This window comes from Magallana gigas, chromosome 2 (genome assembly GCF_963853765.1).
Source record: "Magallana gigas chromosome 2, xbMagGiga1.1, whole genome shotgun sequence".
NCBI classification, from domain to species: Eukaryota; Metazoa; Mollusca; class Bivalvia; order Ostreida; family Ostreidae; genus Magallana; species Magallana gigas.
The window spans coordinates 49,375,799-49,400,634 of record NC_088854.1 but is presented as its reverse complement, the minus strand read 5'-3'; the positions used below and the strand labels follow the sequence as shown (position 1 = coordinate 49,400,634).

General features: G+C 33.1%; 2 long non-coding RNA genes across 3 annotated transcripts; both read left to right on the top strand.

Annotated features, from left to right (window-relative positions):
- The first annotated feature begins 776 nt into the window (after window positions 1-776).
- Window positions 777-11,827, top strand: LOC136273097 (uncharacterized). 2 transcript variants are annotated; one of them, XR_010711274.1, is made up of 2 exons: window positions 777-2,484; window positions 11,531-11,827. It is a non-coding gene; the product is annotated as an uncharacterized lncRNA (long non-coding RNA). The 2 variants fall into 2 exon arrangements; XR_010711273.1 differs by lacking the exon at window positions 777-2,484 and adding an exon at window positions 7,564-9,274.
- Window positions 11,828-20,218: 8,391 nt separating this feature from the next.
- LOC136272458 (uncharacterized) lies at window positions 20,219-24,592 on the top strand. The gene is made up of 2 exons (XR_010710465.1): window positions 20,219-20,363; window positions 24,300-24,592. It is a non-coding gene; the product is annotated as an uncharacterized lncRNA (long non-coding RNA).
- The last annotated feature ends 244 nt before the right edge of the window (window positions 24,593-24,836 follow it).

Here is a 24,836-nt window from a genome sequence, read left to right as displayed (position 1 = left end):
GTCTGGGGCATATCTTTTTTCCCTTTGGTCCAATCTGGCTAATACTCACAGAGTGTCTCTATGGTTAAACGATGTGCAGTGACCTTGCATGAAATTTCTAGGTAACGGGTGAAGATCATATCGGATCATGCAAAAATCCTTTTTTGAGAGCATATATAATTTCTACTAACCCCTATTTGGCTCAGAATTCACATAAGCAGAGCTTTTGAGTAAAGGGTGAAAGGGTGTTGTAGTGACCTTGAACCTATTTTCAGTGAAAAGAAACTGCGAAGGTCATACCAGAATTATATTTTTAAAAATCCTTGTCCGGAGTATAGCTTCTCTCCCTTTGCTCCATTCAGCCTCATACTTCACCCACATGATGCCTTTGTTCAAAATATATGCAATGACCTCGAATGATATTTGTAGATGAAGAGTCAAGGTCATATCAGATCACACAAAAATCCATATTTTAAGAGCATAGATATATGCCTTTTAGCCCCTATTTGGCTAATATTTTACCTTTACAGAGTTTATTGGTTAATGGCGTGCAGTGACCTTGAACCAAGTCCGTCAATGTGAAGGTCATAGCAGATCTTTTTAAAATTAGTTTTAAATAGTAGATTATTTTCCAAATATGCTTAATCTTGGTCAGATTGAACAAAAATGCATGTATGTTAGGGGGAATGAAATTGAATTAAAAGTTCTATGCCAGCTGGAAAAATTTCAAGTTATAGGTCAAGGTCAAAGCAGAATTCTCTGAAATAAACATAAGCGGGGCCCTTTCAAATGTTCACCATTTCAATGTTGTCTGGTTCATAGTAATTTTACATAGAAAATATTCACAGAAGTACAGTAAAGTAAACTTTACATCGATAAGTTTCTGACAATTAATGACGCAACGAGCACACAGTACGAAAGGTCAACCTTTTGAAAAGCAGTGAAGAGGAAAAGTTGCTCAGAATTATGTTTTAAACAAAATTGATTTTTTACATAAATTTTAATTTTGTATTCTGGGTTAAGAAAAAAGATGTTAGTTCAAGGTAAAGTAAACTTGTACCTAAAATGAAGTCAAATAAGTTAAGTCGTACTTAAACACATTGTTTTTTTTTGTTAAGTCGTTCTTGAAATGGTTAAGGGTTTTTGGTTAAGTCGTACTTAAAAACATTCGGATCATGTTAAGTTGTACCAAGAATCATTCGATTTTTTTTTATCATTTTGTACTTAGGTTTCTTTGTTTCTAGATTAAGAACTCTGCTTCTTAGACGTACTTCTAGCGTTGCTTTCGACATTAGCGGAAAACCCACTCGTTGCTTTGCAACGAGCTTTGCTCTAGTTATTTTTTTTTTTCCCGCAAATTTTGTGCACGAGATTTCTCGAACATTTTTTGTCTGATTGCTATGAAACTTTCAGGGTATGTAGATGATATTAATATCTCTAGATGTTTTTTTCAAATTTTTAAAATTCACTTCCGGTTATGAGTTATTGCCCTTTAATTGAAAATTGGGGGGTCTTTTGTCCAGAGTTGATCTCGGGAACTACAGATGATAGATGCATAAAATTTGGCGAAATTGTCGGTAACATTTTATAATTTTGCTGGCATGAAAATTTTGGTAATTTCTTTGTTAGTTTTTGAGCTATTTGTCGCCAAAGTTTAAGATTTTTTCGGGGCTGAAATTTTGTTGCTTTTTGTATTATAAACTTTAAACTAAAAATATTTTGTTAATACATATAGAACAAAAGTTGTTTAGAATAACGAGAGCTTTCATTTAAAATTAAGAAAAAAGGGCTGGCCCCTATAATTAGGGGTCAGCAGCTCATACACGTATTTTTCTGATAGCAAAAATCGTTATCATTTTATGAAAAAAAATTAATTTAGTTATTGTTAATATATTAAATAATGTCATTTGGTATCAAATTAAACAAGTTCTGTCCTATATTTTTTTTCAAATTTCATAAAACAAATATGTAAGAATCGTACATGAACGAGTTAATATGTCTACATAGACACACAAGCGAACAAATGCCACATTAAGGCCCAGGCATTTACTGCATTACGTTGTGTTGCGTCTTAGATAAATTGTTGTGGTTCAATTTCATTTTTTTCATCTATATCATTTATGAATTCAATGAACACACATTATTTAAACGTTCTATGTGCAACTATTTGTCGGGGCGCCCCTGTTTGTGACCCCCGCGCGCGCGCGCCGAATGTAAACAGTAACGAACGGCATTGTAGAAAAGAGAGAGCCGTAATGCAGAAGAGAAGTTGTGTATTCTTTCGGTGTACACATGCATTTTCAATTTGCTGTGAAACATATGAACATGCACAGGGAACAATACTACATATTTGTTTAAGGAGGATATTTTTCTCGTGTGAATCGTTTACGAGGAAATTCTGACAGCCACACTTCTGTCGACGATCAGCCGTTGATAAGCTACGAGTAATAAAGGAGAAAAGATGGACATTAAAGTGTGTGATTTATGTGGATGTTACTGAAGAAGGTGAGGCTTTTACTCCTTTTAAAGTTTCTTGTTAACTGGTTAAAATTAAGTATATAGTATAGATGTACATGTAAGTACGTGCACACTGTTGGATGTTTTTGTTATGGTGTGGGTGTTTGTTTACTAACGTGTAATTTTTACATGTTTCATGGGTGTTTAGACTCGCTCGAGGTTCATGGGGGACTGGAAAGGGTAACTGAATTTATCAATTTAAAAAAATAACAGATTGTGAATTTTCAACTCAAAATTCAAAGCAGGGTCTAATTAGAAACATATCATATATTCTTGTGCAGAGCACTCCAAATGTAGTCATGAATACCCTGTAGACATAACTTCAAGTAAATAAAATTGTATACTTCAGACTTCAGAGTTAACATGACTTTAATATCTTTATGATGCCGATCATTGTATCATTAAAGAGGTATAGCAGACCAACGGGTACCCGGTACATGTACTTGTACATGTAGGTTACAAGTTAGAACTATGCCTACCATTCTACCAGTTCACATAATTTTTCTTGTTTAGCAGTTATGATGTGTACTTAAATTGTCCTTGTTAATGTTTTAAATGTAATTTTTTATTCTCTTTTTTTAATCTGACTACTGGCAGTACTGGCGTGCGAGCAGTTCTCGCCGAGGACCATTTCTCGCTGGTGCACTGTTACATCATATTTTCGTATATAATTTTATGTGTTGATAAAATGACGTAACAATACACTGGTGAGAAATGGTACTCGGCGAGAACTGATCGCACACCAATATTGATTAATTACAGACAAAAACTGAAGGTTGCGAGTGTTATTTTTAATTGAACAACATTGTTTAAAATAATTCTTTATATATGTGACGATCAGACCGGTTTGAATACCAGTGCCAGATAGCTCAGTTGGTAGAGCACCTGACTAGAGATTCAGGGGGCCCAGGTTCAAATCCCTTCATTATTTCTCCCATCCTGTTACAATATTGGTGTTGTGACCAACCCCTGGAACTAACAGGTTAACTCGATCCTGCCAGGGATGATCTTCGAGGGTGAAGATCATTTAAGGGGGAGGAATGTGACGGTCAGACTGGTTTGAATACCGGTGCCAGATACATGAAGCTCAGTTGGTAGAGCACTTGACTAGAGATTCAGAGGGCCAGGTTCGAATCCCACTTTGTTCCGTCGTTATTTCTCCCATCTTTTACATATACATGTATATCAGATATATGACAGATGATTAAGGTCATCACATGTTTTGCAAGATGCAATAAGTGTTAAAAACCTTTACTTTCCAACAGAATACATTTAAGTGAATATTTATGTTTCTTGTTATTATTTGGTGTGGTTTTCTTGACAGTGTCGCATAAACAATTTACCCGCTCCTAAAACACAAACTTCCTTTCTGGGATTCAGCTTACCGCTGATTGGCTGCTGTTGCAGCAGACAAATAAGATATGCACGCACAAAACACAATGAACTTATCAGAGAATGAGTTGAGTTTATTTAAACTGTTGGAATTTGGGTATTTTTTTTTAAAATGTATACTTGTGACAAAACATATATGTGGTACATACAGCTGTAGCTTTATGAAGAAAATTTTGGTTAGACCATATATACCTATCATGCAAGTAAATGATATTTACAAAAAACTTGCAATTTATGGCGCACGAAATATACGCTAGTTTTATAAAGATTGACATACATGTAATGTACCACATTCTTTGAAAAATAATCTATTAAAAATTCTTCATTAAGTTTACTCATACATGTTTTATGCTTATTACACGTAGTATTGTTTTTAAAACATGTAATTTATAAGAAAATAAACAAAAACCCTCGCTAAATTTATTTGCAAACAAAAAATACACAGTAGAATTGATAAAAAATGGTATACCAGAAGCTAATACCAGTACATGTACTTTGACGCTGTTCGGTGGGTAATATTCGTTTGTAATTTACGAATTGAAATATTGACTGTTGCACTACAAGTATGGTAATAAACTCTCTCTCTCTCAAACTCTCTCTCTTTCTCAATTTGATAAGTGTTTATACCTATGAAAATATTTTAATATTATATTATGACTTGATATGCAAATTTTTGATCTTGTACTGCCTAAATGTTATGTCATGTATTGGGATATGTCATACTTATTACACTGCATGGTCAGTGTATTTTTTACAGAAATACTATGCATATGTTAATGTAAACACAGCTATTACTAGTACATGTATGTAAACACAGCTAATTATTTTTTTTATTTATTTCAGACTCTTGTTACCACATGGCTTTTACCGGTACCTGTTGATTCTTGTGGGTCAGCTCCTGAGATTAACCTGTCACCTCTATCCACATGCATATTCCTTGTGTTCTACAGACTATTTACTGGTAATTCAAATTAAATCCGATAATGCATGAACAATAATGGAACTTGAAGAAAGCATCATGCCATGTTGTGGTTTGTGTTTGATAAGAAATTATGAAAACAAAATTAAGGCTGTTTAAAGAAATTCATAATTGCTGTGAAAATTTGTTTTTCAATAAAAGTATACAATTATGTTTCCTTTATTTTTTATTTCATAAAGATATTTAGATGTGTTTACATAATTGAACCCCCCCCCCCCCCCCTCTATTTAATTGTCTGCATTAAGATTACATGTAGGATATGTAAATGTACATTTGACTTTGAAATAACATCTGCTATGATAATTACTTTTGAAATGAACAAGAAACAACCTATTTCTACCTTTCTAAGGTATATATGCATAAAAAGTAGAAAAACATGTCAAATTTGAACATTTCTAAGTGATGTGAAGCTTTTATCATGATTATATCATGTAGGCATATGTTGTATTGAATAAGGTTTCTTTTTAAAGGTGGTTGAACAAAAGTTGACCTCTTAAAGGTCAGATAAAGATGTTTTACTATGGAGAACCCTGTAAATCTGTGTTTACTAAAGGAAATTGGAAATGGTGGGTTCACTTAAATGGCCATATTTTTATTAAACCTCAATGGAATTGGCAATATGTGGTATTCTTTTTCTCAGAATTGCATTAGCTTTCTTATTCTAAGACAAACCGTCTTTTCATTAAAATGTTAGTGTACTAAGTTAAAGATACAAGGAACAGTTTCGGATAAAGTACCGTCAATATTTTTGTAAAATTGAGAGTGACTGTACTTGAAGGTTTATCATTGTTGCGTAGATTCATGAAATGAATTTTAATGATTACCAATAGTTAGAGGGATGTATCTTGTTGGAATTGGTAAGCAATATTAAGGCCCCTAATTTTAAGTACATGAGAAGCAGAAATAAATTGTGAAACTTGCGGCTATGACAGATATGTTGACTTTACAGTGAAATTGAAGGTTACAAACGGGAGGTTATATAACATGAAATGTAGGTGGATAGGATATTATATGCCTATTTAGTATTTACTGGGTATGAGGACAATAGCAAGTTTATTGTCCCCCAAGACAGCAAATATTTAATGAGGCAAAGCCAAGGGAAATAGTAGCTGTTGAATGGGACAATAAACTTGCTATTGTCCGAATAGTCAGTTAATTGGTATTTCATTATACAGGAGAAAACTTTATTTGTCAGCGATGCAGAATTTCTTGATGATAAACAAATTAGAGTTAAATCAAACTTTGTATTTAATGCGGCGATCTTATTAGGTCAGAGGTGTTCCGACTTTAAGGTGATATGGGACACTTCCATGTTGTGACGTATTGATTATCGAAATAAACAATAAAATAAAGTGTAATTATATAAGTACATGTAGTTTCTTTTCAAAAATGGTCACCTAACTCCTTAGCACAGTGGGTTAGAGGGTTTACTAGGAACCTGTAAGTCATGAGTTCAAATCCCGCTGGGGTTTTTACAATTTTTACCTTTTCAAATATTTTTAAACGCTATTTTTTGGTTAAATATTGTAAAATTTGAAAATTCTAAACCGGTGAAAAGTTTTCAATTATATAGTACTTTAATCCACATTAATATCGACAGATGTCCCATACCACCTTAAAAAGGAGGGAAATCAAATTCTGCTGATGAATGGTTTTGATGACTATTCACCATGGGCAGATAGCATGGATACTATTTTAAATTAGATAAAAAGGCATGTTTATGCGGGCGCCTTCTAGTGATCAATTTGTCCGTCTGTCCATCCGAGATGGCTTGACAGGAGCATAGCTTCTCTCCCCTTGGCCCAATCTGGCTCATACCTCATCCACAGGGTTCCTTTGGTTGAAGGATGTGCAGTGACCTTGAACCATGTTTTTAGGTATAAGGTTAAGGTCATAGCAGAATTATATATATAAAATCCTTGTCTGGGGCATATCTTTTTTCCCTTTGGTCCAATCTGGCTAATACTCACAGAGTGTCTCTATGGTTAAACGATGTGCAGTGACCTTGCATGAAATTTCTAGGTAACGGGTGAAGATCATATCGGATCATGCAAAAATCCTTTTTTGAGAGCATATATAATTTCTACTAACCCCTATTTGGCTCAGAATTCACATAAGCAGAGCTTTTGAGTAAAGGGTGAAAGGGTGTTGTAGTGACCTTGAACCTATTTTCAGTGAAAAGAAACTGCGAAGGTCATACCAGAATTATATTTTTAAAAATCCTTGTCCGGAGTATAGCTTCTCTCCCTTTGCTCCATTCAGCCTCATACTTCACCCACATGATGCCTTTGTTCAAAATATATGCAATGACCTCGAATGATATTTGTAGATGAAGAGTCAAGGTCATATCAGATCACACAAAAATCCATATTTTAAGAGCATAGATATATGCCTTTTAGCCCCTATTTGGCTAATATTTTACCTTTACAGAGTTTATTGGTTAATGGCGTGCAGTGACCTTGAACCAAGTCCGTCAATGTGAAGGTCATAGCAGATCTTTTTAAAATTAGTTTTAAATAGTAGATTATTTTCCAAATATGCTTAATCTTGGTCAGATTGAACAAAAATGCATGTATGTTAGGGGGAATGAAATTGAATTAAAAGTTCTATGCCAGCTGGAAAAATTTCAAGTTATAGGTCAAGGTCAAAGCAGAATTCTCTGAAATAAACATAAGCGGGGCCCTTTCAAATGTTCACCATTTCAATGTTGTCTGGTTCATAGTAATTTTACATAGAAAATATTCACAGAAGTACAGTAAAGTAAACTTTACATCGATAAGTTTCTGACAATTAATGACGCAACGAGCACACAGTACGAAAGGTCAACCTTTTGAAAAGCAGTGAAGAGGAAAAGTTGCTCAGAATTATGTTTTAAACAAAATTGATTTTTTACATAAATTTTAATTTTGTATTCTGGGTTAAGAAAAAAGATGTTAGTTCAAGGTAAAGTAAACTTGTACCTAAAATGAAGTCAAATAAGTTAAGTTGTACTTAAACACATTGTTTTTTTTTGTTAAGTCGTTCTTGAAATGGTTAAGGGTTTTTGGTTAAGTCGTACTTAAAAACATTCGGATCATGTTAAGTTGTACCAAGAATCATTCGATTTTTTTTTATCATTTTGTACTTAGGTTTCTTTGTTTCTAGATTAAGAACTCTGCTTCTTAGACGTACTTCTAGCGTTGCTTTCGACATTAGCGGAAAACCCACTCGTTGCTTTGCAACGAGCTTTGCTCTAGTTATTTTTTTTTTCCCCGCAAATTTTGTGCACGAGATTTCTCGAACATTTTTTGTCTGATTGCTATGAAACTTTCAGGGTATGTAGATGATATTAATATCTCTAGATGTTTTTTTCAAATTTTTAAAATTCACTTCCGGTTATGAGTTATTGCCCTTTAATTGAAAATTGGGGGGTCTTTTGTCCAGAGTTGATCTCGGGAACTACAGATGATAGATGCATGAAATTTGGCGAAATTGTCGGTAACATTTTATAATTTTGCTGGCATGAAAATTTTGGTAATTTCTTTGTTAGTTTTTGAGCTATTTGTCGCCAAAGTTTAAGATTTTTTCGGGGCTGAAATTTTGTTGCTTTTTGTATTATAACCTTTAAACTAAGAATATTTTGTTAATACATATAGAACAAAAGTTGTTTAGAATAACGAAAGCTTTCATTTAAAATTAAGAAAAAAGGGCTGGCCCCTATAATTAGGGGTCAGCAGCTCATACACGTATTTTTCTGATAGCAAAAATCGTTATCATTTTATGAAAAAAAATTAATTTAGTTATTGTTAATATATTAAATAATGTCATTTGGTATCAAATTAAACAAGATCTGTCCTATATTTGTTTTCAAATTTCATAAAACAAATATGTGAGAATCGTACATGAACGAGTTAATATGTCTACATAGACACACAAGCGAACAAATGCCACATTAAGGGCCAGGCATTTACTGCATTACGTTGTGTTGCGTCTTAGATAAATTGTTGTGATTCAATTTCATTTTTTCATCTATATCATTTATGAATTCAATGAACACACATTATTTAAACGTTCTATGTGCAACTATTTGTCGGGGCGCCCCTGTTTGTGACCCCCCCCCCGCGCGCGCGCCGAATGTAAACAGTAACGAACGGCATTGTAGAAAAGAGAGAGCCGTAATGCAGAAGAGAAGTTGTGTATTCTTTCGGTGTACACATGCATTTTCAATTTGCTGTGAAACATATGAACATGCACAGGGAACAATACTACATATTTGTTTAAGGAGGATATTTTTCTCGTGTGAATCGTTTACGAGGAAATTCTGACAGCCACACTTCTGTCGACGATCAGCCGTTGATAAGCTACGAGTAATAAAGGAGAAAAGATGGACATTAAAGTGTGTGATTTATGTGAATGTTACTGAAGAAGGTGAGGCTTTTACTACTTTTAAAGTTTCTTGTTAACTGGTTAGAATTTAGTATATAGTATAGATGTACATGTAAGTACGTGCACACTGTTAGATGTTTTTGTTATGGTGTGGGTGTTTGTTTAATAACGTGTAATTTTTACGTTTCATGGGTATTTAGACTCGCTCGAGGTTCATGGGGGACTGGAAAGGGTAACTGAATTTATCTATTTAAAAAAATAACAGATTGTGAATTTTCAACTCAAAATTCAAAGCAGGGTCTAATTAGAAACATAATATATATTCTTGTGCAGAGGACTCCAAATGTAGTCATGAATACCCTGTAGACATAACTTCAAGTAAATAAAATTGTATACTTCAGACTTCAGAGTTAAAACATGACTTTAATATCTTTATGATGCCGATCATTGTATCATTAAAGAGGTTTAGCAGACCAACGGGTACCCGGTACATGTACTTGTACATGTAGGTTACAAGTTAGAACTATGCCTACCATTCTACCAGTTCACATAATTTTTCTTGTTTAGCAGTTATGATGTGTACTTAAATTGTCCTTGTTAATGTTTTAAATGTAATTTTTTATTCTCTTTTTTTAATCTGACTACTGGCAGTACTGGCGTGCGAGCAGTTCTCGCCGAGGACCATTTCTCGCTGGTGCACTGTTACATCATATTTTCGTATATAATTTTATGTGTTGATAAAATGACGTAACAATGCACTGGTGAGAAATGGTACTCGGCGAGAACTGATCGCACGCCAATATTGATTAATTACAGACAAAAACTGAAGGTTAAAATTGCGAGTGTTATTTTTAATTGAACAACATTGTTTAAAATAATTCTTTATATATGTGACGATCAGACCGGTTTGAATACCAGTGCCAGATAGCTCAGTTGGTAGAGCACCTGACTAGAGATTCAGGGGGCCCAGGTTCAAATCCCTTCATTATTTCTCCCATCCTGTTACAATATTGGTGTTGTGACCAACCCCTGGAACTAACAGGTTAACTCGATCCTGCCAGGGATGATCTTCGAGGGTGAAGATCATTTAAGGGGGAGGAATGTGACGGTCAGACTGGTTTGAATACCGGTGCCAGATACATGTAGCTCAGTTGGTAGAGCACTTGACTAGAGATTCAGAGGGCCAGGTTCGAATCCCACTTTGTTCTATCGTTATTTCTCCCATCTTTTACATATACATGTATATCAGATATATGACAGTTGATTAAGGTCATCACATGTTTTGCAAGATGCAATAAGTGTTAAAAACCTTTACTTTACAACAGAATACATTTAAGTGAATATTTATGTTTCTTGTTATTATTTGGTGTGGTTTTCTTGACAGTGTCGCATAAACAATTTACCCGCTCCTAAAACACAAACTTTCTTTTTGTGGATTCAGCTTACCGCTGATTGGCTGCTGTTGCAGCAGACAAATAAGATATGCACGCACAAAACACAATGAACTTATCAGAGAATGAGTTGAGTTTATTTAAACTGTTGGAATTTGGATATTTTTTTAAAAAATGTATACTTGTGACAAAACATATATGTGGTACATACAGCTGTAGCTTTATGAAGAAAATTTTGGTTAGACCATATATACCTATCATGCAAGTAAATGATATTTACAAAAAACTTGCAATTTATGGCGCACGAAATATACGCTATAGTTTTATAAAGATTGACATACATGTAATGTACCACATTCTTTGAAAAATAATCTATTAAAAATTCTTCATTAAGTTTACTCATACATGTTTTATGCTTATTACACGTAGTATTATTTTTAAAACATGTAATTTATAAGAAAATAAACAAAAACCCTCGCTAAATTTATTTGCAAACAAAAAATACACAGTAGAATTGATAAAAAATGGTATACCAGAAGCTAATACCAGTACATGTACTTTGACGCTGTTCGGTGGGTAATATTCGTTTGTAATTTACGAATTGAAATATTGACTGTTGCACTACAAGTACGGTAATAAACTCTCTCTCTCTCAAACTCTCTCTCTTTCTCAATTTGATAAGTGTTTATACCTATGAAAATTTTTTAATATTATATTATGACTTGATATGCAAATTTTTGATCTTGTACTGCCTAAATGTTATGTCATGTATTGGGATATGGCATACTTATTACACTGCATGGTCAGTGTATTTTTTACAGAAATACTATGCATATGTTAATGTAAACACAGCTATTACTAGTACATGTATGTAAACACAGCTAATTATTTTTTTTATTTATTTCAGCTCAAAACAGACTCTTGTTACCACATGGCTTTTACCGGTACCTGTTGATTCTTGTGGGTCAGCTCCTGAGATTAACCTGTCACCTCTATCCACATGCATATTCCTTGTGTTCTACAGACTATTTACTGGTAATTCAAATTAAATCCGATAATGCATGAACAATAATGGAACTTGAAGAAAGCATCATGCCATGTTGTGGTTTGTGTTTGATAAGAAATTATGAAAACAAAATTAAGGCTGTTTAAAGAAATTCATAATTGCTGTGAAAATTTGTTTTTCAATAAAAGTATACAATTATGTTTCCTTTATTTTTTATTTCATAAAGATATTTAGATGTGTTTACATAATTGAAACCCCCCCCCCCCCTCTATTTAATTGTCTGCATTAAGATTACATGTAGGATATGTAAATGTACATTTGACTTTGAAATAACATCTGCTATGATAATTACTTTTGAAATGAACAAGAAACAACCTATTTCTACCTTTCTAAGGTATATATGCATAAAAAAGTAGAAAAACATGTCAAATTTGAACATTTTTCATTGAAATCAACTCTGTCTCCAGCTACCTGGGTGTGTTTGAATTTAATTCTAATTTAAGGCAGATGTCTAACTTGTAGGTTGTAACTTACTGTTTTAGCATGGTTAGAAGAAGACTAGAAATCAGAATAGATTAGATATTCACTAAATATGATTGTTAGCTTACTTTTTTCATGAAAACAAGAAATCACAAGCAGGACAGCTGTCTATTTGTTAATTAAAATGGTACAAATCATACAATAAACAAATAAAGATCACATTTTAGAATCATTGATGATTGTTTTCAAATATGTGTGAGAAATGACTCAAGGAAATTGCCACATGTTTCATAAAATTAGGTAAAACATTTCAAACCATGACTTTTTATGAAAATCAAAAGATTGGGGGGTGGGGGGTATACATGTAAGGGTATTTCTAAGTGATGTGAAGCTTTTATCATGATTATATCATGTAGGTATATGTTGTATTGAATAAGGTTTCTTTTTAAAGGTGGTTGAACAAAAGTTGACCTCTAAAAGGTCAGATAAAGATGTTTTACTATGGAGAACCCTGTAAATCTGTGTTTACTAAAGGAAATTGGAAATGGTGGGTTCACTTAAATGGCCATATTTTTATTAAACCTCAATGGAATTGGCAATATGTGGTATTCTTTTTCTCAGAATTGCATTAGCTTTCTTATTCTAAGACAAACCGTCTTTTCATAAAAATGTTAGTGTACTAAGTTAAAGATACAAGGAACAGTTTCGGATAAAGTACCGTCAAAATTTTTGTAAAATTGAGAGTGACTGTACTTGAAGGTTTATCATTGTTGCGTAGATTCATGAAATGAATTTTAATGATTATCAACAGTTAGAGGGATGTCTCTTGTTGGAATTGGTAAGCAATATTAAGGCCCCTAATTTTAAGTACATGAGAAGCAGAAATAAATTGTGAAACTTGCGGCTATGACAGATATGTTGACTTTACAGTGAAATTGAAGGTTACAAACGGGAGGTTATATAACATGAAATGTAGGTGGATGGGATATTATATGCCTATTTAGTATTTACTGGGTATGAGGACAATAGCAAGTTTATTGTCCCCCAAGACAGCAAATATTTAATGAGGCAAAGCCAAGGGAAATAGTTGCTGTGGAATGGGACAATAAACTTGCTATTGTCCGAATAATCAGTTAATTGGTATTTCATTATACAGAAGAAAACTTTATTTGTCAGCGATGCAGAATTTCTTGATGATAAACAAATTAGAGTTAAATCAAACTTTGTATTTAATGCGGCGATCTTATTAGGTCAGAGGTGTTCCGAGTTTAAGGTGATATGGGACACTTCCATGTTGTGACGTATTGTTTATCGAAATAAACAATAAAATAAAGTGTAATTATATAAGTACATGTAGTTTCTTCTCAAAAATGGTCACCTAACTCCTTAGCACAGTGGGTTAGAGGGTTTACTAGGAACCTGTAAGTCATGAGTTCGAATCCCGTTGGGGTTTTTACAATTTTTACCTTTTCAAATATTTTTAAAAGCTATTTTTTGGTTAAATATTGTAAAATTTGAAAATTCTAAACCGGTGAAAAGTTTTTAATTATATAGTACTTTAATCCACATTAATATTGACAGATGTCCCATACCACCTTAAAAAGGAGGGAAATCAAATTCTGCTAATGAATGGTTTTGATGACTCTTCACCATGGGCAGATAGCATGGATACTATTTTAGATAAAAAGGCATGTTTATGCGGGCGCCTTCTAGTGATCAATTTGTCGGTCTGTCCATCCGAGATGGCTTGACAGGAGCATAGCTTCTCTCCCCTTGGCCCAATCTGGCTCATACTTCATCCACAGGGTTCCTTTGGTTGAAGGATGAGCAGTGACTTTGAACCATGTTTTTAGGTATAAGGTTAAGGTCATAGCAGAATTATATATATAAAATCCTTGTCTGGGGCATATCTTTTTTCCCTTTGGTCCAATCTGGCTAATACTCACAGAGTGTCTCTATGGTTAAACGATGTGCAGTGACCTTGCATGAAATTTCTAGGTAACGGGTGAAGATCATATCGGATCATGCAAAAATCCTTTTTTGAGAGCATATATAATTTCTACTAACCCCTATTTGGCTCAGACTTCACATAAGCAGAGCTTTTGAGTAAAGGGTGAAAGGGTGTGTAGTGACCTTGAACCTATTTTCAGTGAAAAGAAACTGTGAAGGTCATATCAGAATTATATTTTTAAAAATCCTTGTCCGGAGTATCTCTTCTCTCCCTTTGCTCCATTCAGCCTCATACTTTATCCACATGATGCCTTTGTTCAAAATGTATGTAATGACCTCGAATGATATTTGTAGATGAAGAGTCAAGGTCATATCAGATCACACAAAAATCCATATTTTAAGAGCATAGATATACTCTCCTTTTAGCCCCTATTTGGCTAATATTTTACCTTTACAGAGTTTATTGGTAAATGGCGTGCGGTGACCTTGAACCAAGTCTGTCAATGTGAAGGTCATAGCAGATCTTTTTAAAATTAGTTTTAAATAGTAGATTATTTTCCAAATATGCTTAATCTTGGTCAGATTGAACAAAAATGCATGTATGTTAGGGGGAATGAAATTGAATTAAAAGTTCTATGCCAGCTGGAAAAATTTCAAGTTATAGGTCAAGGTCAAAGCAGAATTCTCTGAAATAACATAAGCGGGGCCCTTTGAAATGTTCACCATTTCAATGTTGTCTGGTTCATAGTAATTTTACATAGAAAATATTCACAGAAGTACAGTAAAGTTAACTTAACATCGATAAGTTTCTGACAATTAATGACGCAATGAGCACACAGTACGAAAGGTCAACCTTTTGAAAAGCAGTGAAGAGGAAAAGTTGCTCAGAATTATGTTTTAAACAAAATTGATTTTTTACATAAATTTTAATTTTGCATTCTGGGTTAAGAAAAAAGATGTTAGTTCCAGGTAAAGTAAACTTGTACCTAAAATGAAGTCAAATTTGTTAAGTCGTACTTAAACACATTGTTTTTTTTTGTTAAAGGAAGTGAACATGAAAAAAATGATTGTTGCTTAATAAATTTTAAAAGCCTTTTGAAACTTAAAAATGAGGTCTATTACCTTTTTGTTTATTTCTATCAAGAGATGTTATCAATTTAACACTCTCAGTGAAAGGTTTATGGAGGTAATACATTATTCCCCAGCATGCATCTGTTCTCTGACGTAGATAAGCCACATTGCTGCTGGTGACTGGTTCAACGTTTACGTTGGAACTAGGCCAGTGTTTATGTACAGAGTTGATAAAAGTTACGAAGAAAAAAATATGCCTTGATGTGAAGAAAAGTTTTGTGTACTGTCATGAGAAGACAAGGATTTAGTACATTTCTATAAATGAACCTCAGATAACTATTCATGATTTGTACAAAAAATGAATAGATAAATTAATTTGTGAAATATAAGACCATCACATTCCAGATGTTTGTACGGAGATGTGGCAGTCAGTGTTTACATAAATTAAATGCTGTTTTTAGATTTAAATTTAAATTAATATAAAATTGTAATTTCATTTTCTTGGTGGGGTTTCTTACCGTTACTTTTTATTTAAATGCCCTGGAAATTTTTCTGATTTGTTTTTTTTATACATAAGATCTTGATGATATGTACGCCGGTTCTGTTTATGCTGTTTAAGAATAACAGGACTAAGACACTTTTTAAAAGTCAGGATGCTGTGCAATGCACCTTGTGTGCTCATTTATGTAGCACACATAATGTTCAAACTCATAAACAAGAAATTCCCGAGTGCAATGAAAATTAGGTCACAATAACACTGATCCACGGACATTCCATTCTAGTTACATGTCACATTAACTGCTGGTGGGAATGCATTATTCTGAGATCCAAAATCTTCCTCCATAAACACTGTTTAAAATGACAACTCTTTACATTCCTTTCCAAGTTTCCATTCACATTTTGATGATGGCATTTTATCTCTGTTACTAAACGTGTGTAAAAATGCAATGTGTCTCACTGACGGCAGCATCAGTGCTGCCCTCTCTTAGATGCTTAGAGATAACCCAGCAGGGAGGTAATGATTTTAACAATATGGCAGCGCTCATGGATTGCAAGAATTAGTTATTCTAAGTGGTATATCTTTTTACTGAGGAAAGCTCTGTCTAAACGGTTTTCAGATATCATTATACACATCAAACAGACAAATTTGAGCCCTTGATAATTTTTTCATGTTCACTTCCTTTAAGTCGTTCTTGAAATGGTTAAGGGTTTTTGGTTAAGTCGTACTTACAAACATTCGGATCATGTTAAGTTGTACCAAGAATCATTCGATTTTTTTTTATCTTTTTGTACTTAGGTTTCTTTGTTACTAGATTAAGAACTCTGCTTCTTAGACGTACTTCTAGCGTTGCTTTCGACATTAGAGGAAAACCCACTCGTTGCTTTGCAACGAGCTTTGCTCTAGTTATTATTATTTTTTTTCTTTTTCTTTTTTTTCTGACTCCTTTTCGGCTTCATAACTCAAAAAGTTTTCAACTTATTTAAAGGAAACTTTCAGGGATTATGTGCAATTATAATGCCTCAAAGATGTTAAAGTTTCCATAACAACGTCACTTCCGTTTTGACGTTACGTCATTTTTAAACTTTAAAAAAAGTCATTTTGTTCGCGACATTTATCAAAAACGCTTTAAGATAGAGTCTTGAAATTTTCTGTAGTAATGAATTTGGCAATTTACATATGCAATAAAGCTGGAAATAAAAATCCGTCTCTTCCGGTCGAAACCGGAAGTAAAACAAATTTTTCGAAAAAATAAATTCTCTGATCAAATCAAAAATGAATATGTGTTTCATAAAGCTTATCAAGCTGAATCTAACACTGAAATCCGTTTTAAAATCGGACAATGCATTACAGAGATATCGGGGTTTAAAAATTGATTTTTCCGGAAATTTTGTTTCCGCGTCCTTGGTTTAAAAAATAGCGTCATGTTCAAAGTAATGTTAACTCGTACCAAAAATAATTGTTAAGTCGTACTTGAACACATTCGGATTTTTTTTGTTAAGTCGTTCTTGAAATCGGAAAGGTTTTCGTTAAGTCGTACCTAAAATCATTCGGATTTTGTTAAGTCGTACCAGGAATAATTCGATTTTTTTCATCTTTTTATTTTAGCTACTCTTGTTATTGGTTTAAGAGCTCTGCTTCTTACAGGAACTTCCAGCTTTACTTCTGACATTAACGGAAGACCCACTCGTTGCTTTGCAACGAGCTTTGCTCTAGTTATTCTTTTTTTTCTTTTTCTGACTTTTTTGGAGCGCTATTTCTCAAAAACTATCCAACCGATTCGCACAAAATTTTCAAGACGGATAAAGCATGATCGGTGCTACATATTATAAAATTTTTAAATGATGACGTCACTTCCGGTTTCAGATATTGACGATTTTGTAAATTTTAAGGGTCGTTTTGACCACGCATCTCCTCCGAAACTAATCAAGATAGAAGCTTGAAATTTTCAGGGATTGTAGATGAATGTCTGTAGATGAACCCCCATGCTTCCAATGATGAAAATTGCTAAAGGCCTCAAAGCTCGCCTGAACCTGAAAATTGGCACCAAATTGTTTCACGAAATTTTCGCACATTTTCTGTGATATCTTTTGATGTATAAATATTTTGTTAAAACATGTAATGCAAAAGTTGTTTTAAATTACACGGGCTTTCGTTTAATATCAAGAATTAGGGGCTGGTCCCTCAAATTAGGGGCCAAGAGAGCTGTAAAGTCTTCGTACAATAACTCTCAACTGAATAATAACTTGTTATTAATTATAGAAGCAAAAATGTTCATTGTTCGGCTGTTTATCTATACAGTACCATACCTAAGTCATTTGTTACGTAATAAGGGGTTTAAAGGGGCCAGATATTCAAAATTTCGATCATTAATATATGAAAAAGGAGAAATATTTTGATAAGCATTGTAGAACAAAAGTTGCTTAAAATAATGTTCTGTAAAATATGCCACCTCAATTTTTTTTGTTCATGACCCCATTTAGGAGATAAAGGGCCGGCCCCTAAAACACATTTGTAAAGATATCCTAAGAACGGTTAACATTTCGTGAACACTTGTTGAACAAAATATGTTTATATTTGCAAGACCTTTCATTTGATATCCAGAAAAAGGGGCTGGCCCCTCCAATTAGGGGTCAAGAGGGGTCCTAAATCTTCTTACAAGAACTCTTTACTGAACAATAATTTGTTATTAATTATAGAAGCAAAAATGTTCATTGTACAGCTGTTTATCTATACAGTATCATACTTTAGTCAAATATTACGTAATTAGGGGTTTCAAGGGGCCAGAACTTCAAAACTTTGATCATTAATATCTGAAAAAGGGTAAATATTTTTAAAAGCAATGTAGAACAAAAGTTGGTCACAAAAATGTTCTGAACAATATGATACCATAGATTTTGTTGTTAGTGGCCCCGGTAAGGGGTTAAAGGGTCGGCCCCTAAAATACAGTTGTTTAGATATCTCGATAACGGTTAACCATTCGTGAACATTTGTAGAACAAAATATGTTTATATTAGCGAGAACTTTTATTTGATATGAAAAAAAGGGCCTGACCCCTCAAATTAGGGGCCAGAAGGGCTATTAAGTCTTTTTATAATAACTCTTTTCTGACCAACAATTTGATAAAAAATCATGAAGCAACAAAGGAGCTTTTATTAAACTTAATTTAAAACTGAAATTCGTTTTAAAATCGGACAATGTATTACAAAAATATTGGGATTTAAAAATTGAGTTTTCCGGAAATTTTAATTCCACGTTCTTGGTTAAGAAAATAGTGTTAGGTTAAAAGTTAAATTAACTCGTACCTAAAATTATTCGGAAATTGTTAATTTGTACTTGAAGACATTCGGGACTTTTTTTATTAAGTCGTTCTAGAAATTGTAAAGGTTTTTGTTAATTCGTTCTTGAAATCATTCAGACATTGTTAAGTCGTACTAAGAATTATTCGATTTTTTAAAAATATTTTTTTTTATTTTCTTTGTAGTTGGTTTTAGAACTCTGCTTCTTACAGGAACTTCTATCTTTACTGTCGACACAACCGGAAGACCCACTCGTTGCTTTGCAACGAGCTTTGCTCTAGTTAGGGTCTTCCGTTTTCAACGGAAGACCCTCTTGTTATTCTATTGTTTCTTTCTATTATTATTAGGGTCTTCCGTTTTCCAACGGAAGACCCTTTTGTTTTTCTTCGGTTTCTTTTTATTATTATTATACTTTTTCTTTTTTTTCTGACTCTTTTTTTGCTTCATAACTCAAAAAGTTTTCAACCGATTTCAATGAAACTTCCGGAGATTTTAGCAAGTTATCGTCCCTCCAAGATGTTAAAGTTTTAAAGACAACGTCACTTCCGTTTTGACGTTACGTCATTTTTTAATTTTTAAAAAAGTCATTTTGTCCGGGAGTTTTCTCAAAAACGCTTTAAGATAGAGGCTTGAAATTTTCAATGGTTATGATTTGGTCGATTTACCTCTGTAATGAGGCTATATGATAAAAATCCGTCACTTCCGGTCGAAACTGGAAGCGAATCAAATTTTTCGAAAAATTGAATTTTTTGATCAAACAAAAAACGTATACGTATTTTGTAGAGCTTTTTAAGCTGAATCTAATGCTGAAAACCGTTTAAAATTCGGAGGATGCATTACAGAGATATCGGGGTTTAAAAACTGATTTTCCCGGAAATTTTGATGCCGCGTTCTTGGCTTCAAAAATAGTGCAAAATTCACACTGAAAGTAACTTCTACTGTAACAATTCGTACTGATCATAAAACTTTATAAAAAACATCAATTTATATGCATAGTGTATAGTTTGCAAAGCTAAATACAAAACTTAAATTGGTTTTAAAATCGGATACTGCATTGCAGAGATATCGGGGTTTAAATATTTGATTTTTCCGGAAATGTTGATTCCTCGTTATTGGTTTAAAAAATAGTGTAAAATTCACACTTAAAGTAACTCCTGCTGAAAAGATTTCGTACAGGTCATAAAACCGAACTCCTTTTTTATATAGTTAATCAGAGTGTTTATTGAAATAATTTCGTTAATTCGGTCGATAATTACGTTGTTAGTTTTTTATAAGTCTTATTAGCTTTAATCGAAATAATTATCGTACGATTCACCATGTCAACTCGCCATGTTTTGACTGCGAACAACAGCTGATAGCGGTTTGTTAGAAGAAAGGCCTGCAAGACGGCGATAGTGGAAATTTCAGCTCAACTAACGTATGACAAATTATAAAGGTATGTTTCAATACAGGATATGTCGTATTGACTTTTTCTTTTCAAAGTGTTTGTGCCCTTTTCAATCTAATCCGACATTCCTCTGACTCTAACCTCCGCTTTTGGCGTGCGTAACAATATAAAAGCGGGTATTTGAGTCAGAGAAATCTCGGGATATTATCTGTCCAATGTATTTTCATGTGTATGTTTTGCTCACTACTCTTTTGAATTTCTATTTATATATTATGTATATGTATGTCTTATTTTGTATTGAACAACACACCACACACTGTAAAACAGTGCAATTAAAAAGGGTGGGGGTCCAAAGGCACACAAGAGTAGAATGTTGTAATTAGAGTGCATGTTTGCATGATGATAACTTTACCCTAAATATTTGAATATAGCAGATCTTTACCATATCACCTCCACTTAATTAATGAATTAAAGAACTCGGACAGGCTTGTGCTTGATTAAATAAATATATTTGACATGGTAAATATTCAGTCTAATTAAAATTAGAACTTTTGTCTGGCTCGCCGTTATATATGATTATCGCCTGTGAAAGAGCATGTAAAACAGAGTGCAAGATGAAAAGAACTTTAAGTTCAGATTTTAGGTTAATGTTCCCTGATATCTATAAAACATTCTTCTCAAGATTTGATTATTTCGCAGAACCATTGTAAATTCTTTGAGATTAGTTTATCTTTTATATATATTGAATTTTATTGATTCATTTTAGGTAAACTTTACATGCAGAACACATCTACATTGTAAACAATTTTTACAGTAAGACAAATGTATGTAATAATGTTTACTACATGTGCCTCAGATCTCTCTCTCTCTCTCTCTCTCTCTCTCTCTCTCTCTCTCTCTCTCTCTCTCTCATGCTTTTAATCTTTGCAAAGCATCACAGAGCAACATCATTTTGTGCATATCTCTATCTAGTAAAAGAAATCAACAATGCTTTAAATTTCAAAATGAGCATGTATTATCGTGCAATCCCTCATTTTTTCATTGTGCAACTAAAATCCAAAGCTTTGTAAAATTGTTTATGGAATTTTATACATGCTAAACATAATATTGTTTTTAAAACCTGTCATTAATAAGAAAAGAGAAAAAAATCCTCGCTAAATTTCTTTGCAAAAAAACCCCAGTAGAATTCATTTAATAAAAAATGGTATAGCAGAAAATTATACTTTGAGGCTGTTCGGATGAAATACTGTAAGTCGTTTTAATTCCACTGTGTTAAAATTTCATAATTTTTACTAAAATATCTATTGCGACGGTTTTAATTTCACGCTGCTTAAAAATTCAATTGATCAGAATAGAAGCATTTAAATTTCATAATATTTGGTTAAAGTGTTCAAACTAATGCTTCTTAGGAAAATCAAAAAATAGGGGGATGGTATACATGTAAGGGTATTTCTAAGTGATGTGATGCTTTTGTCATGATAATATCATGTATATGTATGTAGTTTTGAATAAGGTTTCTTATTTAGGAAGGTTGAACAACAGTTGACCTCTAAAAGATTAGGTAAAGATGCTTTATTTATGGAGAGCCCTATGAATCTGTGTTAAATAGAGGAAAGTGGAAATGCTGGGTTCACTTAAATGGCCATATTTTTCTTAATCCTTAATGGATTTGACAAAATGAGGTATACTTTTTCTCGGAATAGCATAAGCTTTGTAAGTTTAAGACAAGATGACTTTTCAGAGAATGTTAGTGTAAGTTTCAAGACTACATGGTATTTTCAGATTTCTCATTTAACTGTAAATTTTAGTGGATTTTGCACCAAAAGTAGTTTTTTTTTTGGGAAAATGGATAATTTTGTTGGTAATATATGTCATTACATGATTTTTTAGCTATAATATACAAGGGAAGTAACTCCCTTTTAAATGTGTAGAATGACCACCACTAGAGTAAATTGGCTTAGAGAGTAGGCATTTCATACCCTGATGACAATTAATAGGCTTAAGTTAATTACCGAGATAAGAATTAATATTGTAAAAGAGTTTTGATCAATTGAATTATTTAAATTATAAATTTGCAGCAATTTTGCTGTCTGATTTCATGAAATAACATTAAGCAATTTGACTTTATATAACTCAATTTTTTTAAAACAGCATATTTTTCTTTCAAATAAAATTCACACGTAGACAAATACAGTTATCAAAATATACAATATGTCAAAAAACTCAAGTTTTTGCTCCTTCCTATCCAAAAGTGATATTTTAGATATATTAATTTACAGAATTCAAAAAGCCACCCCCTCTTTCCAGTAAATTGTCTCCATTACCATTACATGTTTGATATGTAAATGTACATTTGACCTTGAAATAACATCTGCTATAATAATTACTCTCGAAATGATCAAGAAACAACATATTTTTACCCTTTTATTGTATATATGCATCAAAAATGTTGGAAAACATGTAAAATTTGAACATTTATCATGGAATTCTCATCCGTCCCCAGGTACCCGGTTGTGTTTGAATTTCATTTTAATTAAGAACAGACATCACACTTGTAGGTGTTACTATTTTAGCAAAGTTAAAAGGAGACTAGAAACCAGAATAAATAAGATATTCACTAAATATGATTATAAGCTTACTGTTTCATAAAAACAAGAAATCACATGTATGGCAGCATGTCTTTTTGTGAAAAAAAATGTTACATTTCATCCATTTATCAAGAAAAGATCAATTTTCAATATCAGTGATGGTTGTTTTCAAATATTTGTGAGAAATGACTCAAGGGAATTGCCATAAGTTTCATAATATTTGGTTAAAGTGTTCAAACTAATGCTTCTTAGGAAAATCAAAAAATAGGAGGAGGGTATACATGTAAGGGTATTTCTAAGTGATGTGATGCTTTTGTCATGATAATATCATGTATATGTATGTAGTTTTTAATAAGGTTTCTTATTTAGGGAGATTGAACAACAGTTGACCTCTATAAGATTAGGTAAAGATACTTTATTTATGGAGAGCCCTATGAATCTGTGTTAAATAGAGGAAAGTGGAAATGCTGGGTTCACTTAAATGGCCATATTTTTCTTAATCCTTAATGGAATTGGCAAAATGAGGTATACTTTTTCTCGGAATAGCATAAGCTTTGTAAGTTTAAGACAAGATGACTTTTCAAAGAATGTTAGTGTAAGTAAAAGGTAGCAAGGGACAGTTTCGGATAAAGTACCCGTCAATATTTTTGTAAAATTGAGAGTTGCTGTACTAGTAGGCTTATGAGTGTTGCTAAAATTCATGAAATGATTTTTAATGATTATCATTAGTTAGAGGGATGTCTCTTGTTGAAATTGATATTCAATATGTAGGCCCTATATGTTAGGTACATGAGATTCAGAAGTAAAATGCGAAACCTGCGGCTATGACTGTTGTGTTGACTTTAGACAGTGAAAATGCAAGTTACAGACGGGAGGGTAAATAACACGAAAAGTAGGTGGATGGGGCATTATAAACTATACACCGGTAAGTTTCTGACATGTGATGGAGCAGCATGCACATGGTACGGAAGGTCAACCCTTTCCAGGGAATTGGCTGGGGGAGGTATAAAAAGCTGAAAAATTAGCAAAATATGGAAGGGTCAAAATCTCATAAAAACCAATATGTAGAAAATTTTACAGGTTTTGACTAGTAATTTTCTTCCGAAATTGGTGATTGGCCTTATAAAGAGTGAATTAAAGGTATTTGTGCTGAATGGGAACTGAGGAAATTCTAGTTACAGGGTTCCGAAGACACACGTCCCCAGGCTACAATGGAATGTATAAAAAAAACTGTCCTGTGCCATCTAATGTCACGTATCGGGATATGTCATACTAATTACACTGCATGGTCAGTGTATATTTTTTTCAGAAATACTATGCATATGTTAATGTAAACACAGCTATTATTAGTACCGGTACATGTATTAAAACAGCTTATTGATTTTTTTAATTTCAGCTATTGGTGGCCACGTGGTTTTTACCTGTTGATTCTTTTGAGCTCTTGAGGTTAACCTGTCACCTCTACCCACATGCATATTCCTTAATGTGTTCTACAGACTAATTACCAGTAATTCAAATTATTAATCGGATAATTCATGAACAGTTACTGTAATGGAACTTTAAGAAAGCATCATGCCTTGTTGTGGTTTGTGTTTGATAAGAAATTATAACAAACAAAATTATGGCTGTTTAAAGTAATTTACAATTGTTAGCTATGAAAATTTGTTTTTCAATAAAAGTATGCAATTATGTTTCCTTCATTTTGTTTTAAGCTCACCGGAGCCAAAGGCTTAAGTGAGCTTTTCTGATCACAATTTGTCGTTGTCGTTACTGTAAACTTTTCATATTTTCATCTTCTTCTCAAGAACCACTGGGCAGATTTCAACCAAATTTGGCACTAAGCACCACTAGGTGAAGGGGATTCAAGTTTGTTCACATGAAGGGCCACGCCCTCTTTAAAGGGGAGATAATTGAGAATTATTGAAAACTTGTT